Raw genomic sequence first — 18,661 nt, 5'->3', positions numbered from 1 at the left:
TCCAACTTTAGCTGTATTTTCACCAGCGTTCACTTTCACCCCACTAGAGGGTGCAACAGAATGTGTGTCAAAACCCACCCATCCCTGTGCCTTGCTCACCTAATCGCTGCTCCTTGTCTCCCTTCTGCTTTGCCTTCTCATTTAAACCCATTGTCTACATAAATGAGATTGGTGAGCTGCTGCCCACGTGCCTGTCCTTCAGTTAATAGCACTGAGCACAAATTCCTACCTGCTGGTTGCTGGGAAACCCTGCAGCTCTCACGGATCATGTGTTTTGGGGGGGGAAGAGAGCTGAAGGCAAAGAGGAGATTGGAGAAAAGTAGTTTCCCAATTGCAGCCACTAAATGTATACAAACCACTGCCTGGCTGCCTTTCTCAGAACGGCCTAGTGGGATTGGAGGGGGATTCAAAGGACTGGCACCAACCCACCTGCTGCAGATAACTGATAAAAACACTAAATAAACTTCACATGCATTAGGGGAGCCAGGTCCAGAAACCTGCGCCTTCCAAAATCAGCCAGCAGTGGGCAGTAGCAGTTTCGCCACTGGCCCAGCCTCTAGGGTGACATGACACACAAAGGCCGTGCATTACACAGAGGGTGTTGGGCAAGGGACTACAGGGCTTTACTAAGGAGTAGGCTGGTTTCTTGGCCGTGGGCTGGTTATCCTGGCCCGTTGGGATTGTGCTCACATCCTTTTCAAAGGGCTCCCATTGGCAGGCAGTGATCCATTTGAGGGGGACACTCCCTGCCTCTGGACGCACGCTGGCCTGAGCATCACGTTCAGCTCTGCACCTGTATGAGCTGCTGGCATTTGGGGCTGGGTGTGTTTGCGGACAGCAGAGGGCAATAAGACACTGGCTTGGCGATTGCAAGTGGACCTAAGGCTCTGCGGAAGCCACACAGGAAGGGTCTGATGAAGACACAGCTAAAGAGTCTGAAAACTGTCTGTATTTTCTTAAGAGGGGTGCTGGTTCCTCTGGTTCTCCACAGCTCAAGAGGGACCCCCCCCCCCCAGGCACAGCACTATCCTGGGGTGACAGCCACGCTGCAAAGAGTTTACTAGTCTCAGCTAAGCTCTGCTTCATGTAAGCAGCAGCAGGGCTCTGCAGCAGATGAGAGGAGCGTCATAAGAACAGCCAGACTGGGTCAGACCAATGGTCCATCTAGCCCACTAGTGTGCCTACCAACAGTGGCCGGCACCAGATACTTCGGCGGGAATGAGCAGAACGAGGCAATTATCTCGTGCTCCCTTGTCATCCACGCCCAGTTTCTAGCAGTCAGAGGTTCCGGGATGGCCAGAGCATGGAGTTATGGCCCCTGACCCTTTTGGCTAATAGCCCCTGAGGGGTCAGGCCACCATGAATTCCTGATTCAATTCTTCCCACTATGGGCTGACAAGAGGGGATTTCAGCAGGAGCTTCCTCAATTTTTCTTATTGAAGTTATTCCACTTTAATTACATATTAATTAGGCCAAAACAAGAGGTGAGTGTAGGAAGCCCGTTAGAGGACATGGGGTAGGGCACTCTTGGGGGCTGTTGAAGATCTTGGTTCAATTTCTCCTTCCTAATAAAGCAAGTGGATTTAAACAGGGAGCTCAGGCCAGCTTTTCACTTTAATTAACTATGGATTTGGACAAAGGCAGCAGGACTCCTAAGAAGTCCTCTCTAGTCCAGTGATTAGCGTGCCCACCTGGGATCCTGATGCACTGGGTTCAATTCTTCTGTCTACCCCCTGAAAAGAGGGATTTCTGTAAGGTGCTCACTGAAACTTTTCATGTTGAACCAGGGCTACTTTAATTTAATAGTAATTGGGCCAAACGAAGAACCCAGAGCAAGAAGCCCTCTATAGCCTAGTGGTGAAGGCGCTCTGCTGGGATGCTGGAGTCCTTGGTTCAGATTCCTCTTCAGGGCCTGAGATGGAAGAAATCTTTGAAGAGGGCTCTGCTGTCTGAGTAGTGGCTTTTACTTAAATATTTAGTGCTGTTGTCCCCCGCTCCATCGAGAGTACACTTATAAAGTTTGCAGAGGATACCAACCAGGGAGAGGTTGCAAGCACTTTGGAGGACAGGATTAGAATTCAAAATGATTTGACAAGCCGGAGAAATGGTCTGAAATAAAGAGAATGAAATTCAATAAGGACAAATGCAAAGTACAACTCTTAGCAAGCAATAATCAAGTACATAAATACCAAATGAGAAATGACTACCTAGGAAGGAGTACTGTAGAAAAAGATCTGGAGGTTATAGTGCGTCAAAAACCAAATATCAGTCATCAGTGTAATACTGTTGCAAAAAAAGCAATCATTCTGGGATGCAGTGGCAGGAGTGTTGTAAGCAAGACATGGGAAATAATCCTTCAACTCTACTCAGCACGGGTAGGGCTTTAACTGGAGTACTGTGTCCAGTTCTGGTAATCACACTTTGGGAAAGATGTGGACAAACTGGAGAAAGTCCGGAGGAGACCAACAAAAATTATTAAAGGTCTAGAAAACATGACTCTCAAGAAAAGATTGAAAAAATGTGGTTTGTTTAGTCTCAAGAAAAGACGGGGGGGAAGAGACACACAACAGTCTTCGAGTACGTAAGAGTTTGATATAAAGAGGAGTGTGATAAATTGTTCTCCTTAACCACTGAGGACAGGACAAGAGCTAATGGGCTTAAATTGCAGCAAGAGCGGTTTAGGTTGGACGTTAGAAAAAGCTTCCTAACAGTCAGGGTAGTTAAGCACTGGAACAAGTTGCTTACGGAGGCTGTGGAATCTCTGTCCTTGGATGTTTTTAAGAGCAGGTTAGACAAACACCTGTCAGGGATGGGCTAGATAATACTTAGTGCTGCCTCAGTGCAGGGGGCTGGACTCGATGTCCTATCCAGGTCCCTTCCGGTCCTATATTTCTATGACTGTAAAGTCACTCGTGCAACGGTTCAACCTACTCTGCCATTCCTATGCATTTTGTACCCCAGTATTACCATATCCCATAGATTATCATTGTTCCACCAAGTTTCTCTGCTGCCTATTATATCAGTATCCTCATTTAATACCAGGCATTCAAGTTCACCCATCTTAGTATTTAGACTTCTTGCATTCGTATACAAGCACTCAGAAAATTTGTCAATATTTAGTTGTCTGCCTTCCTGTGATGTAATTGAATGGATTACATTTGACTGTTTCTCTTCAGTTCCCACTTGTACTTTATCAACTTCTATCCTCTCCTCTTTACTATGATAGCAGAGCAGTGGTTCTCAACCAGGGGTATGTGTACCCCTGGGGGTACTCAGAGGTCTTCCAGGGGATACATCAACTTGCCTAAATATTTGCCTAGTTTTATAGCAGGCTACATAAAAAGCCCTAGCGAAGTCAGGACAAACTAACATTTCATACAAACAATGACTTGTTTATACTGCTCTATGTACTATACATGGAAATATAATAGTTATATTCCAATTGATTTATTTTATAATTATATGGTAAAAATGAGAACATCAGCAATTTTTTAGTAACAGTGTGTTGTGCCACTCTTGCATTTTTATGTCTGTTTTTTTAAAATCAGGTTCAACTTGGGGATACACAAGACAAATCCGGCTCCTGAAGGGGGTATAGTAGTCTGGAAAGGTTGAGAGCCATTGATATAGAGCATCTCCTTTAATAAATCCTCCCCTAAGAGATGTCTCTGTCCGAACCATGGGCTCCTCTGCACCTGTCGGCTTTCTCCAGCCCTTAGTTTAAAAACTCCTCTACCACCTTTTTAATTTTACATGCCAGCAATCTGGGCCTGGTTTTGGTTTAGATGAAGCCCATCCTTCTTGTACAGGCTCCTCCTTTCCCAAAAGGTCCCCCAGTTCCTAATAAACTTAAATGTCTTCTCCAAACACCATCATCTCATCCCCATATTGAGATCCTGCGGCTGTGCCTGTCTAACTAGCTCTGTGCATGGAACTTGATACATTTCAGAGAACGCTATCAAGGAGCTCCTGGACTTTAATCTTTTACCTAGCAGCCTAAATTTGACCTCCAGGACCTACCACAACCTCCAGTTGCTCCCCAGCTCTGCAGAATAGTCTGTCCAGATGTCTTAAGAGGTCTACAATCTTCACACCAGGCAGGCGATTCACCAGGCAGTTCTCCCAGTCCCCACAAACCCAACTCTCTGTGTTTCCTCAAAGCCAGGGGATATCCTGGATCATTTCCCTCTGCTGCAGCTTGATACCCTCCTTCTCTGAGACCTTCATCCTCCTCAGCAGCACAGAGACTGTCAGACGGGAGTGGGACCGCTCTACTGTGTCCCCAAAAGTCTTGTCTATATACCTCTCTGTCCAGGAGTGGCAGAAGGTCCCTAAAAGTGGGGGGCCACCTACACCCAAACTATGGCCCCACTTCCCCTGATGCCCCTTCCCCCCTGAGGCCCCATCCTCATGCCATCCTTTCTACCCAAGCCCCCACCCTCACACCATCCCTCCTCCCCAAGGCCCCACCCCCAAGCCACCCCCATCTCCCCAAGGCCCCACCCCCAGGCCACCCCTTCTCCCCAAAGCCTCACCCCTCTCTTGCTCTTCTCCACCCCTTCTGCCTCATCACTTATCCTTACAGCCAGTAAAAAGGGGCCGGGCTATAAAAGTGAAGGGGCCATGGCCCCCTGGCCTCCCCTGTTCCACCACGCCCCTGTCTCTGTCTTCCTTAGCTCCTCCAGTTTGGCCACAGGAGCCTGTACCTTGTCTCTGAGGGGCCCACCTACGCCACCTCCCACAGGGCAGGTAATCATACATGCTGCACTCAGTGCAATAAGCAGGATAGCACCCCCTGCTGGATGTCTGCACACATTTTTTTACTCTTGCTGGGATTGTGTGTGTGTGCATGCGCGTGGCAACATTATTTGCCTAATGCAGAGGATGGGAGGATGCTTGAGAGATGAACGGACCGTGGATGCTGCCAAGCTGCCTGGGAGCTGGAGCTCTCGGTTGGTGGTGGCTTTTCCTGCCCATTCAGGTTGGCACCATTCCCACCCCCTGAGCTGGAAGCACCAGCAGCAGGCCTGCTCTTCTCTTTTCCCCTCCCATGGGTCAGATTCCTCCAGCCTTTCCCCAGATGCCCAAATACAGGTGGCTTAATCCTGCCAAAGGACAAGAGAGGCAGGATCAATGAGGCATGAACCCAGAAAGCTGCGGAGACAGGCTGGGGTAGGGCGTCCTCTCTAGGACTAAACTCTGCAGAAGGGAAGGCAGGAGCTTGATCCAGGTGTGGTGCCCAGAATCTGATCTGGGGAGGCACAATCAAAAGAGTGGAACCCAAGGTACAGACCCTGCAGAACGTGGAGAGATTCCCCCTTTGGGCTGAATCAGGGAAACGTGGGCCGGCGGCCCCCAAGGAATTTTTTTGATGGCAGTTTCAGGGGGCTACAGCACAGCCTGAGTCAGGGAGTCTCCATGCTGGAAATGGGGACTGTGTGTGAGAATTCCCACCCCAGCATCAGGCTCCTTGGTGCCAGGACAACGTACGCTGGGAGCTGCCAGGGAGCTAGTGACAGAGGGTCATCCACCCCGCTGCCTCCACACGAGAGAAAACTCTGGCTGACATTCAATGCCGAGGTGCCTCCTCCCCATCTAGACTGGATCCAGGCTCACCCCCTGCTCTGCATCCAGAACTGGGGACCTAACCCCGGACCTAGACTGCAGAGCTGCTCGCTCCTGGGCCAGTTCAACGCCTGGACTCAGACACCTCCTCTGAAGGATGGCTTCATGCTGGCTGCTGCTCCCCTAGGCTGGGCAGTGCTTGAATCACAGCTCATCCATTTCCCACTCAGTATATGGCTTGAAGGGACCCACTCCTACCACTAGACCCCAGGGTGCCCGCTGCTCTCAAGATGACCTCACATCTTGGGCCCCGGTGCTGGCTTGGATTTGAATCACCCTGGTGGCACAGCCCGTACGGGGACACAGACACACACATGCATTCACACCATGCCAGGACGTACATACAAGATACGCACATCTAGACGTGCTAGGCAGAGGGGGGTGCCAACACGCTCAAACACATGTGCCTACAGAGTCAGGAACACGCAAACTAATCATCCCAAGTGACCAGCAGAAAACAATTAAGTATCAAGGGGGCTTGACTGGGGGAGGAAGATTAAAAGAACTGCAGGTGTCTAGCTAGGCCAAACAACAGCTCAGGGTGGGACTTTACCAGCCCTGGATGGATGTGATGATCAAGGAGGGAGAAGGTTTAGGGGGCACATAATTAAAAGAAACGGGGATGGACCTGAGCAAAGGAAGCAGTAGCGCGGCTCTCAGGAAACGTTTGCTAATAGCTACAGCTATCAGGCTGCAGAATAGTCTCCCCCATGGGAAACAGGCCCCATCGCTTCAGCCCTTTGAAATTAAAGTGGACAGAACTCTAGAAAGTAGACTCCAGGGAGCAATTGTGCACTGGCAGGGAATAGGCTAGACAGGACCTGCAGGTATTAGTCCATCCCTCACTTCAGCGATGCACAGAGAGGCATGCAAGCCTGTGGATGTACGTGCGGACATAGGGAAACATGCATGGGGCACATACACAGTAGGTGAAGATGTACACATGCAGAAACATATGGGGCCAGATTTACCACATATGCACCCCTCTCCTCCCCCCCCCCACCGCCCTGCTTTGTGCTCTCCTCTCCCCAGGACTCCCAGTCCCCCACCCCCTTGCACTCATGTGTATGTAGCAGGCAGAGAGGCAGATGTGCAGAGAACAGGGCTCTGTGTGTCCCTGTCTCTCTCTCACTTCCCCCCCTCCCCCATAAACCATCTCCTTTTGCATTTCACACAACTCTCCTCTCCCTCCCTCTCAAGGTCACCTTCCTCGCCTGGGCTGCATTTTCACATATTGATTGCTTGGCTCAAACAGCCGATGTCTCAGTGAGCTTCCAGTCTCTTGCCAGCTCAGCATCCTGTCGCTCTCTCGAAGAAGGATCTCCGTATGGGCCCCTTAGCATCCACCCCACTCTCCCCTCTCCACCTAACTCCCCCCCGACGCATCATTAAACCCCAGAGCCTTCAAAGCAGCAAGAAACATGTCCAGAAGCCAGGGAGGAAAGTGGCGTTTGTCCTTGGCTCATGCTGCTCTCCAGCCAGGGGCCTTGCAACACTTTATGTAGTGGAGGAAAGGGGGGATTAGCATCCCATTACAGGGAAACTGAGGAACAGAGGGGCAGTGACTTACCCAAGGTCACACAGGGAGTCAGTGGCAGCATCAGGAGGTCCCTGCCCCAGGCACCAATCACTGCATGCCTTCATCAGGCACAAATGACTCCTTCTTTTGGAGTTGCTGCTGGGGAAAGGCATATTAGGGCTGGTCCTAATGCAGTGGCTCTCCCCCAGTTCCACACCAAGCCCCTCCCCCCACGCAGTAGAGACCCAGCCATACAGCACGAGCTGGTGGGGGGGTCACAACCCCCTGACACCTGCTCAGAACTCCCTGTCACCAGGCCAGGCTTCTCCCCCACTCCAAAGCACGCACAGCCACACCCAGTCTCACTCAAGCAGCTTTATTTCTTTAACAGAGGCTAGCAAACAAACAGAAAACAGCCTTAACTCAGTCCTTGGCTTCAGGACCATCCCTCCCGGGGGGGGGGGAGGGGTGTCTCTGACATTCCAGCTCCGCTCCCTTCCTGCGGCTGCAGCCACAGACCCCTTGCTCCAGGGACCCACCACTAGCACTAGCTCCACTCCAGCATGGCTTCCCCTAGCCACAGCTCAGCACTTCCACACACACACAGCTGCTCACTAGCAGCCTTTTATAAGCCCCAGTGTAGCCCTGCCCTCTTTTATTGGGTTCACCTGCTCTGGCCCAGGGGGCTGGTCTGTGTCTCTGTCCAGGGCCCAGCTACCTTGTGACACTCCCCCAGGCTGAGAGCCACAGCTATAATGGGATGCAGGTCCTGCTGGTCATTGCCCTTATGAGACCAGGGTGAGCGTAACACCCTCCAGACCAGGACACCTGCTCAGAGACCGCAAGGGCGACGATGCAATGAAACAGTGGCGGGGGGAGCAGTGTGTGTGTTCACTCTGGCCTGTGATCCTCAGCCCTGCCCCTGTCCTTTGGCTCCCTCCCCTCTTGGGTCAGCATTGTCCAGTGTGACCCAGCCGTGGCCTGGAGACACCAGGCCCGGTGCTGTTCTCACTCCCGCTGGCAAAGGGCTGGACTAACTCCCTGGAGATCAGGGGGATTCGATCTGGTTCTGTGGTGGGCAGGGGACTCAGAATCAGGCCCACTTCCCTCTCCTGAGCAGCGAAGGGGATTCAGTGTCTGTGCCTGTGCAGACTGGGGCCTTGATTTTGCCATCACAGGACATGCGAAACTCCCAATATTCAATGCCCAGGAAGGGAGGACTGGCCATTTGGGATTCAATAGATGTGCAAATGGACGGCCCAATTCTGCTCTCAGTTACACACGGGTGGGAATCTGGCGTGACTTCAGTGTTCTCTTGGATACACGCCTCCAAATCTGCCCTTCCTTCTCTAATCAGCTCCGACTAGTGTATCTCTCAGGGCCAGCTCTTCCCCTGCTGTCACTTAAGTAGCTCCATTGAAGATGGCAGGAGCTGGAAAGGGTGGGCAGAGAGGAAGAAGAGGCTGCAGGATTGCCAAGCTGTATTCCCTTTGTTCTGTCCTGGAGCATGGCCCACAGAATGCCCTGGCCCAGAGCAGAGCGGAGGCTGTTTGGATTGACAAGCATCCTGGGATAAGTACTGGAGAAGCTGGGGAGGGGGGCAGGCTCTGAGCCCCACTAAGCCAAGATCAAGATGCAGGAAAAAAAAGGAGTACTACAGAAATGGTCCTTGATCAGTAGATACCGCTGCCCGCACCCCCATCCCTCAAGACCCAGCGTGTAGCTGCAGCCCCCCTCCCCACCCTATCCTGAGCACAGATGTAATCAGCTGGAAATATTGGTCAAATGAAAATCAATGGCTGGATGGAAAAGTCAGGGCTGAGTTACTGCAGCTGATGGGCTGGATGGCCCTAGCCAAAGCCCCCCGGCTTAGAAATTGCCTCTAAATGCTGCCACAGAGGATGGGCCACATCCCTGCCCCGGGGTACTGAGCGGGCTGCTGATAACAGCTTTATTTATAGCGCTTAACTGGTTCCTGGCTCGCGGCACCAGTTTGGTTTAGCGTGTGATTGTCTATAGCGGTTGCTAGTGCTACCAACAGCCGCAGTACGCTCCCCATACAAAGTCATATCCCATCCCCTTTGAAGTCACTGGCTAACTTGCATTGGTTTCCGCCAGGACAGTGTTTTGCCCTGTTTATACATCTTTCCACTCACAATCCATGGCTTTTTCCATAGGCCCCTGTGGTGTGAGAAAGGCACTGCCCAGGGAGGCAGAATACTAGACCGGGAGCCAGGACTTGTGGGTTCTATTCCCTTCTCTGACTCTGTTCTAGGGAAGAAAAATTTGATAATGGGATCTTCAGTCTAGTGGACAAAGGTCTAACAGGATCCAATAGTTTGAATTAGAGCTAGACAAATTCAGACTGGAAAGAAGGTGCAAATTTGTAACACTGAGGGTGATAATCATTGGAACAATTACCAGGGGTTGTGGTGGATTCTCCACAAAGGGCATTTTTTTAAATCAAGACAGGATGATTTTCTGAAAGATCTGCTCTAATTCAAACAGGAATTATTGTGGGGAAGGTCCTGGGTCTGGGTTATGCCGGAGGTCAGACTAGACGATCACAATGGGCCTTTTCGACCTTGGAATCTATGAGTGTTGGGCAGGGACCATCGTTGTGTCCTGTGTTTGTACCACCCTGAGATCCTGGTCTGGGCCTGGGGCTCCTAGGAAATGCAAATAATTAATAACAATTAATAATAACCTAGTCGCTTCCCTTCTTGGTGCCTTGCTCCCTGATCTGTAAAAGCGCGATCAAAATACTGAGCTTCGTCCTGGGGTTCAGAATGTAATCTTTGCAAGGACATGGAAGATGAAACATGCTTATTAATGATTATTATGCCTCGTATAGATCTGGACAACATATTTCATTTGAAAGTGGGTATGGTTTTTTTTTTTTAATTAAATGGCCTTTTTTATTTCAAAGAACATTTTCATGAAATTTTTTTGTTTCATGCCAATTTTCTGAGTTTTCAATGAAAAAGCCACAAATTGAAACATTTCTGGGCTTTTCCTCCCTTTCTATTCCAAGGGAGGAACAAAGAAAAAAGGGAGAGAAAAGGAAAAAACAAAAGAATTTCATTTTTGACCAAATAAATTGTGGCTTTTTCCAAAATCTTGAATTTGTTTCTTTTTGTGAAGAACATTTACAATTTTTTGACCAATGCTCCAGCAGCCTCCTGTCCAAACTCCACTTCAGAGGATTACATGCCGCCTACCAAAAATCCACCAGGTACATTCAGCTGGATACACTATTCTCCTTTGCTTCTTGTCCTGAACGGGTGTCATAGTGTTACTGTTCACTGCTAAACAGCAGCTACCTTTCCATCCCGGAAGTGAAATGACTCCTTGATTCAATACAACAAATAGCTTCAGGCTTGACGATGCTATAGAAGGGGAAGGTGGTATTAGCAGCATTGCAATAGGTCTATTAGAAACCTAAAGCACAACACTCATGGTATAGAAAATGCTACATGGCACTGACAGGGAGCGTGGATCCGGCCCAGACGTTAGCAGGGAAGGGGCTAATGTTGTTCCTCTGGGTAGTGGAAGAGCCACAGAGGCTTATGCTGAGGACAAGATTTACAGGGCAGCAGTGCTGGGAAGCCTAGAAGAATGTAAAAGAGATGGGATGGGATGGGGCTGGCAGTGAGAGTTGGGGGCTCTGTGCAGAGGGAGCTGAGCAAGAAGGTAGCCAAGGGCTTTTCTTTCCTCTTGGAAAGCTGGCTGAAGTGACCCATGCTTCGGAGCAGGCTGGCTATGGGATCTTTGGGGCCTACATGAATGAAAGATGTGCCAGAGCCAAGCTTGGTTCATTCAGCTGGCTGGGCCCACACCTCCGCTACAAACACAAGATAGCCAATGAGCTCTGTGTGTATGTATACCGCTGCCCTCTACTGATCAGACTCAGAACTGTTCAACTGTGTCCCCTAGGCCCTGCACAGCTAATAGCGATTCTCTCTTAGTTCAAGGGGCAACAACCTATAGTTTGTGGCGCAAGAGGGTCTGAGTTCTGCCTCCAGCATTGTCATGGCGTTCCAAGCAGCCAGCATGCTGACAAGCAAGGATTCCCAGACTGCCAGGGCTTTGGACGAGGCAGCTATGGTGGAAGCTGGCTCGCCTGTGGACGGATGCTTCACCCCTGTCCCTCCTTTATGACGTATTGTGAACTGCCTCTTCCCGGTCTCTCCTCTGAGGACTGATGGATTATTTGCAGCTAGTATACATTCAAGGCCAGCCAGCACTGCAGGCGAGACCTCTGGGGTGCATGTCAGCAAACACTCCTAACAGCTGCCACTGCTTGCATCGATTCCTGGGCTCTCCGGGTTTCTCGCTGGTGGCGTCTTGTGCAGCAACGCAGAAATACACAACGTGATACGGTCAGGGTGCGCTGCGCGGCTGGCACTTCCTCTCTCCCCGCTCCTCCTCCCCCCCCACCCCCCGCCCGTCCAAGGCTCAGCTGTGCAAGAGCACAAGAGAGTCGGGCGTTCCCTACCTTTCATTGGAGGGCCTGCCGAGGCAGTTCATATCGCTACCCCTCCCCCATTCTGCAGATGGGGAAACCGAGGCAGCGATTTGCCCAAGCCCCACTCATAACTGGTGGCTGAGCTGGGAATGAACACAAGTCTGTCTCAAGATTGTAAGATCTAGTCTGGCACTGGGGCTTCTCAGCACTACAAATTATAAATAATAATCCCCAGCATCCCCCACCTTTCCACGTTCCAACCATTAGACCACGCTGCTTCCCCCTGCAAGGACCATGACTTGCCAGCGCCGACTCTCTAAACATTTTTTTTAAAATCCTAACTCATTAAAAGATTCATCAAGTCTAAAAAGAAGCTGCCATCCATAGACTTCGGAGTCAGGGTCCCCAAGAGGCGTTTAGATCATAACAGCTGGCGTGTCAATGGGGGGACGATATGGGGCAGGAGGGATAGTACCTAGCACCTTCCACCATGAATGCTGTTTGGTGGCCCTGATAGATTTTATTCTTTTAAAATAACCCCCCCACATCTGGCTCTCCCTTTTCTGTAGGATGTGAAAAATCCAGGGGGAGGGGGGCGAGGTAAGCTTTGAGAGAAAGTGTGTCAATTAATTTATGATTAGGGAAATATGTTTGAGTTTGAAGATTACAGGAAAGGGCTCGGTGTTCTGCAGCTGATAAATCTGTTTTATAGGGATTTTGTGAAAAGGCTTCTCCTGGGGGAGAATTGTAAGAAAGCAGAACATAATTACCCAAAATTCCAATTTGAGTAATTACCTTCTGCCTACCTAACATTCCCTGGATGCTGTCAGTTGGCTGCAGTGCTCTTCGCTTCCTCCTCTTTTAAAGAAAAAAGCCTGTTGTACAGCGTTGTTGTGCTTCATTTAACCAGTTGCTGCGATCCACCCCAGAGATGGCTGCATTTCAGTAGCGGGCTACGCAGAGCTTGTCAAAAGAGCTTCAGGGTCTAGAGTGACCAAAGAGTGAATGTGAAAAATCGGGACGGGGGTGGGGGGATAATAGGAGCCTATATAAGAAAAAGACCCCAAAATCGGGACTGTCCCTATAAAACTGGGACATCTGGTGACCCTATCAGGGTCCATTGTTACAACAACACGCTGCCAATACAGTAAAAAATCATGCTGATTGCATCCCAAGGCATCGACAACACTGGGATCTTGCTGCTTCTCAGCTAAGTTTCCTTAGCAGTGGATTGTCACAACCGTGGAGAAAGTATCAGAACTCCTAGGCAGGTGAGAGAGAGACCTGGATCTAAGCTCTGGATCCAAACATTCCCAGTACTTGGGAACATTTAGTGTGGCATCAAGATCTGGATGCAAGTTTTGTGGTTCAGTCACCTCATAGTTCCCGAGAACTGCCAGGCCCATGCTGACTGGCAGGGAGGCAGGCATAATGTTCCATAGTTGAGGTCATCCGTCTGGAAGAAGAGTGGTCCTCACAAGGAATGCTGGTGCTATCTAGAGGTAGCGTGGTCCAGTGGGTAGGGCACTTGCCTGGGAGGCAGGAGATCCAGTTCTGTTCTCAGCCCTGCTCCAGAGCTGCTGGGTGACCTTCTCCAGTGCTTTGTCTGGCTTGTCTAGACAGACTGTAAACTCTTTGTCTGGAGAGCACACAACACAATGTGGCCCTGATCTTGGTGTTACTGAAATACAAAAGGAGCAGTCTGGATATTGGTAGGGTGACCAGACAGCAACTATGAAAAAACGGGACAGGGCGTGGGGGGTAATAGGCGCCTGTATAAGAAAAAGTCCCCAAAAACGGGACTGGCCCTTTAAAAACGGGACATCTGGTCACCCTAGATATTGGGGACTGTACTGAGCTGGGTGGGCAGGACTCTTGCCAACACCTTAAGCACCCAGCCCTCACAGATGCCCACAAAATGAGCAGAGGGGGTTGTAATGGATGAGGCAGAACTTGGCGGCAGGAAGCAGAGTGGAGTGAAGTTCTCCTACCTCATTTCATTCCCTCCCTCCTTTCACTGCTCCGTGGCCCAGTTTGCAGAGAGGAGGGTCAGGAATCCATCGCTCTCCGGGTCCCCCTCCCTAGCTGCTGAGATAATCGAGGGTTTTACTGCAGTAGACCGTGGCCAGCTTTTCTAACATCATCTCCTAATGCTTCCCCAAAGAGCTAGCGAGGCTGCCCTGCACATTAGTAATCAATGCACATAGCAAACGGCTTGCTCTCGCTTCCTCCACCCCTCCTGCTCTCCCTCCCTACCAGCCCTGCCTTTCCAGAGCAAGGACAGGGTTGCCTGGTATACAGAGAAGAGTTATTTGTGCTAATAAAGCAGCAGAGGGTTTTTCTCTCTGCTTGCAAAGCTCTGTGACTCTCACTGAATGGGAAGCAGTTTTATACTTGCTCTGCTGTGCCTGTCTGTCTATATGCCCTACCTGCCCCATAGGAAATGGGGCGGGCCCCTCACCCTGTGAGGGTGTGAGCCCAGGCAGAGTGAATGGCCTGCAGTCCCCAGTGATGGGATCAGTGTTTTATGGCAGTGCCTCCCTGGGGTCACAGCCATGCCCAGAGGGCTGGCTTTATCATTCAGTTCAGAGGGTCCATCCCTCACCTGCCAGGCGATTTCCCCCTTCACCCTCCTCCCTGCCCTTTCAAGGGATGAATTGTCGTGAAAAGCTCATTCCAGAGACATGAGCATTGCACTCGGAGGCACCTGGAGAGCAGAGTACTAGACAGGGGCAGCTGGAGAGGGTGATAAACATCTACGTGGTGCAGCCAGGCAGAGAGAGAAATGACCCCTGGGAGAGAAGGGACGGGCACCGCATCCCAAATGCCTCACTGGGAAGGGCCAGAAGGCTGGACACACAGCAATCACACTCCACTTGCAGCTGCCTCTGTTGTGGAGTGCAGCATCTGGTTCTGCAGGGATCCCTGTCCCACCTGTCAAATACAGCCCCCTCTGGGGTGGGGTACAGCAGCTGGTTCTGTAGGCATCCCAGGCCCATTACTGAAATGTTAGCCCAGGCTGTGATGGAATGCAGCAGTTGGTTCTGCAGGGATCCCTGGCCCACCAGTTAAATGCAGCCATTTCTGGGGTGGAATGCAGCAGCTGATTAACTGCACACAGCAATAGGGGGCTAGGAAGAAAGAAAGAATACCGGCCCTCATTGGAACTGGCAGGGGAAATTTAGTGATGCAAAATGGAATGTGTCTAGGACAGTGGGATTAACATCTCGGGCCTGATTCTCCTCTCACTTATAACACTTTTACGCCAATGCAATTTCATTGACCTCAGAGGAGTTTCTCCTGATTTACACTGGCATCAATGAGTGAAGAATTACATCCCCTGACTCCCTCGCTAAAAGTGCTGTGCACTGCCTAGTGACCACGTATGCAGCCAAGCAATTCTAGTTACATTTTTCCTCAAAGGATCTAAAGAGACTTACTCTCTCTTTAAGTGTCATTATCCCCTTTTTGCTGATGGGGAAACTGAGTCACAGAGCGGGGGAGAGGTCTTCACAGAGTCAGCAGCAGAGTCAGCCACTGGTCCCTTAACTCCTGTTCCAGGGCCCTGGGAGGGCTGCGAAATGTCCCAAGATATAATTAACACCCTGCAGTGAGAATCCTAGATGGCACCTGCAATTAGCGCAGTTATAAAATCTTTGCTCTCTGCTTCTTCTGCCATTAGCCATTACTAGGGTTACCACCAGCATCCTGGACCACTTGCACTGTCAGCGCGCTGATGTATAAGGCAACAGACACAGGCTGGCAGCTTGCTCACTCTGTCATTCACCGTCAGGGAACAGAAGCCAAACTGCCCTGTGATCAACCCACGGCGAGGGAAATCTCACACTGCGGTGCTGGGGATGGAGAGAGGGGATGAGCCCACGTGGGAGGGAGGGAATGTGATGGATTACAAGGCACGGGGCAAATATGGCAGGAGGGGGAATGGTGGCGAACTGGGAAAAACCTCAGGGGGCCTGTGAAATCACACTGAAGGGAACAGGACTGCAGGGGGGTCGGGACTCAGAACAGGAGTTGGCCCCTGCTCGCTTCTTAACCCTTTTGTACCACGGTTTAGATTGCAAGTCAGCCTTGCTCCACCGCCACCAGCTGAGGATCTGGCCTGCTGTCTGGCTCACGCACATACCTGCACACTTGCACCCTGCGGGGACCTCGGAGAGAGAGAACAGCTGGCAACAGACCCCCTTTGTGCTACATCCCTGTCCTCCTCCACTCTCCCAGCCCCCCACTACACCATGCTCTCCAGCTTGCTGAGCATATGGTACCGGACACGGCTGTTCTATGCCAGCACAGGCCAGAGGACATCCCCATGGGTCTAATGCAGCTCACAGAGGTGGGAGAGGGAGATTCTTTTATCTGGGCAGATCACAGAGCCAGGGAGGCTGGAGAGGAGGGGGTGATGTGAATCAGACACCAAAGGGAACCCGCTGTGAAGCAGAGGTTTGGCAGTGGAGGCAAGGGGAGAAGTGATTGGTGAGAGTCTGGATGGGGAGGGGAGAGAAGGAAAGGGAAGAGTCCAAAGTAACCCTGAGGTGATGAGGTTGAGTGGCAGGGGGAGACTGGAGTTCTCCATTGGGCTGGGAGAAGGCTGGGGCAGGGGTGAGCAATTTGAAAATCAGCCTCTGCTATGTTTTGTGGAGAGGTGTGGTGGAACATACACCAGGCTGGGGCAAGGCTCAAGGGTAGAAAGGCAGCACAAAGACCAGGGGAGCAGATGAAGCAACCCTGAGGTGAGTGTAGAGGGAGAAGCAGACAGGATGGTGGGCAGACCCCTGGAGAGCAACAGCAGGTGGAGGAGGAGGCAGAGAAGCGATCCACCAGAGGCACCACTGAATGAGCAGACAGCCGGGCCGGGTCCCGTGGCAGATAGTAAACAGCCCCAAAAGCCGAGGCCCAGGACCGCCAGCCAGTGACGCGGCTCCGTTGATAAAACATTCATGAGAACCTGTGCAAAAAAAAATCAATTATTGTGCTTATGAATTAATGATTGCTCAGAGAATCAATCCCAGCCAAGCCCTGCGCGTGCTGTACTTATAATGAACATTAGCAGTGGGAGCGCGGGCCAGCGATGTATTTTTGCAACCAAGATACATCTCTATCTACTTTTTTTTTCCTTTCACAAGCTCCATTCGAGCAGCTTGAGAGAAATCAGATGGTTTCTATGAACTAGACAAAATTGGGCATGTGGTAGTGGCGGGGCGGCTTTTCTTTGAACAGGGTGTTCATTAGGCCCCTGCTGGAAGGGTTTTCATTCAGCGGCCCAGGCTATAAATATGTATGGGGGTAATTGTAGCATTTGGCATGGGCATGTGTCATTCTCTCCGGCATTATCTCCGCACTTACAACACTTCCCCACAATCGCATAATAGCCTCTCGGTGACTCACCGGTAACTGGGGGGGAGAGAGAGAAAGAAAAGACAAGCCAACTAGAGTGGGAAACGACTGTCTCGGAGGCAGAGATGTGGGCCAATATTAATCTCTCAGGCTACTTACCAGGTGCTTTGTGCTTTTGAACTGCTCCCAGCCAGACTTTACTGTAGTGTACTACCGCTCTCGGCAACAGCTTCACTGAAGCGGAGTTGGGGACTCCCTGACACCACGGTGAGCCTTTCCATTGACTTCAGTGGGGTTTGGCTCTGGCCCTCTCTGCCCCTACAATGAAAACGAGAATTGGGATCTTCGGGGTAATTGAGCCTGACTGGCAAAGGCCCATGTGCAGTGAAGGGGGATTGCATTATAGAGCCTTTCACTCCTCCATTGCTGGTTCAAATCCAGCCCAGGTTGGAAGTGACTACGTATCGCTACCCTCTTGGGCCTCGCCGCCTATGAAAATGAGTTGTAGGGTCTCGGGAGCATGTTGCAGAAGCCACCCCTGCAGCTGGCTCTAACCTGACTGCAGAGAGGCCAAGGGCTGGTTGGGCCATAGGGACTGAACTCCCCTCTCATCCCCAGAGCTCAATACAGCCAGGTTGCAGGGCAGTGTGTGAAGGATGCCGATGTGTCCTCTGTCCTGCGGATCCAGGACTTTCACTAGCACCAGTGGCTACCCTGGCCCTGACACTAGTCCCTGCTGCCGCTGGGGGGGCAGCAGCAGAGAACGCTGTCCTGGGGGGAGACAGCCAAGGAGAGGGCAGCTCGAGCTGGGGAGGGGACTTGGAAATGGCCCGAAGGGGGCAGCGGGAAGGCAGTTAGAGAAGGAGGAGGAGGACGGAGGCAGCGCTGGTTGAAAAGGGGATTTGCTGAGGAAGCTGGACTATGAACCGCCGGGCGCAAGGAGCTCACCACGAGGGGCACAGAGCTCTGCCCAGTGAGGTTGCCGGTTGGGGCACTGACAGCGGGAGATGGTTTAGTCACCTGGGCCATGGGGGTGTCTCTCTGGGGGAGGAGCTGTCGTTCGCGAGGAGCCATGGGTATTGCAGTGTGGAAGCTAAGGAGCATTGCAAGCCGGAGAGAGGGGAAGGCGGGACAGCTGGGGTGAAGATGAGCACTGATCATCAGCAGAACTGGAAATAGAACCCATAACATAAGAATGGCCGTACTGGGTCAGATCAAAAGTCCATCTAGCCCAGTGTCCTGTCTTCTGACAGTGGCCAATGCCAAGTGCTTCAGAGGGAATGAATAGAACAGGCAATCACCGAGTGATCCATCCCTTGTCGTCCACTCCCAGTTTATGGCAATCAGTGGCTAGGAACACCATCCCTGCCCATCCTGACTAATAGAACATTGATGTACCTATCTAAGGTGACCAGATGTCTTGATTTTATAAGGACAGTCCTGATATTTGGGGCTTTTTCTTATGCAGGCACCTATTACCCTCCAACCCCTGTCCCGATTTTTCACACTTGCTATCTGATCACCCTAACCTATCCTTCATGAACTTATCTAGTTCTTTTTTGAACCCTGTTAAAGTCTCAGCCTTCACAACATCCTCTGGCAAAGAGTTCCACAAGTTGATGGTGCACTGTATGAAGAAATACTTCCTTTTGTGTTTGTTTTAAACCTGCTGCCAATTAATTTCATTTGGTGACTCC

Source organism: Malaclemys terrapin, chromosome 4 (genome assembly GCF_027887155.1).
Source record: "Malaclemys terrapin pileata isolate rMalTer1 chromosome 4, rMalTer1.hap1, whole genome shotgun sequence".
Lineage (NCBI taxonomy): Eukaryota > Metazoa > Chordata > Testudines > Emydidae > Malaclemys > Malaclemys terrapin.
The sequence above is the reverse complement of the archived record's forward strand: the minus strand, read 5'-3'. Positions refer to the sequence as shown.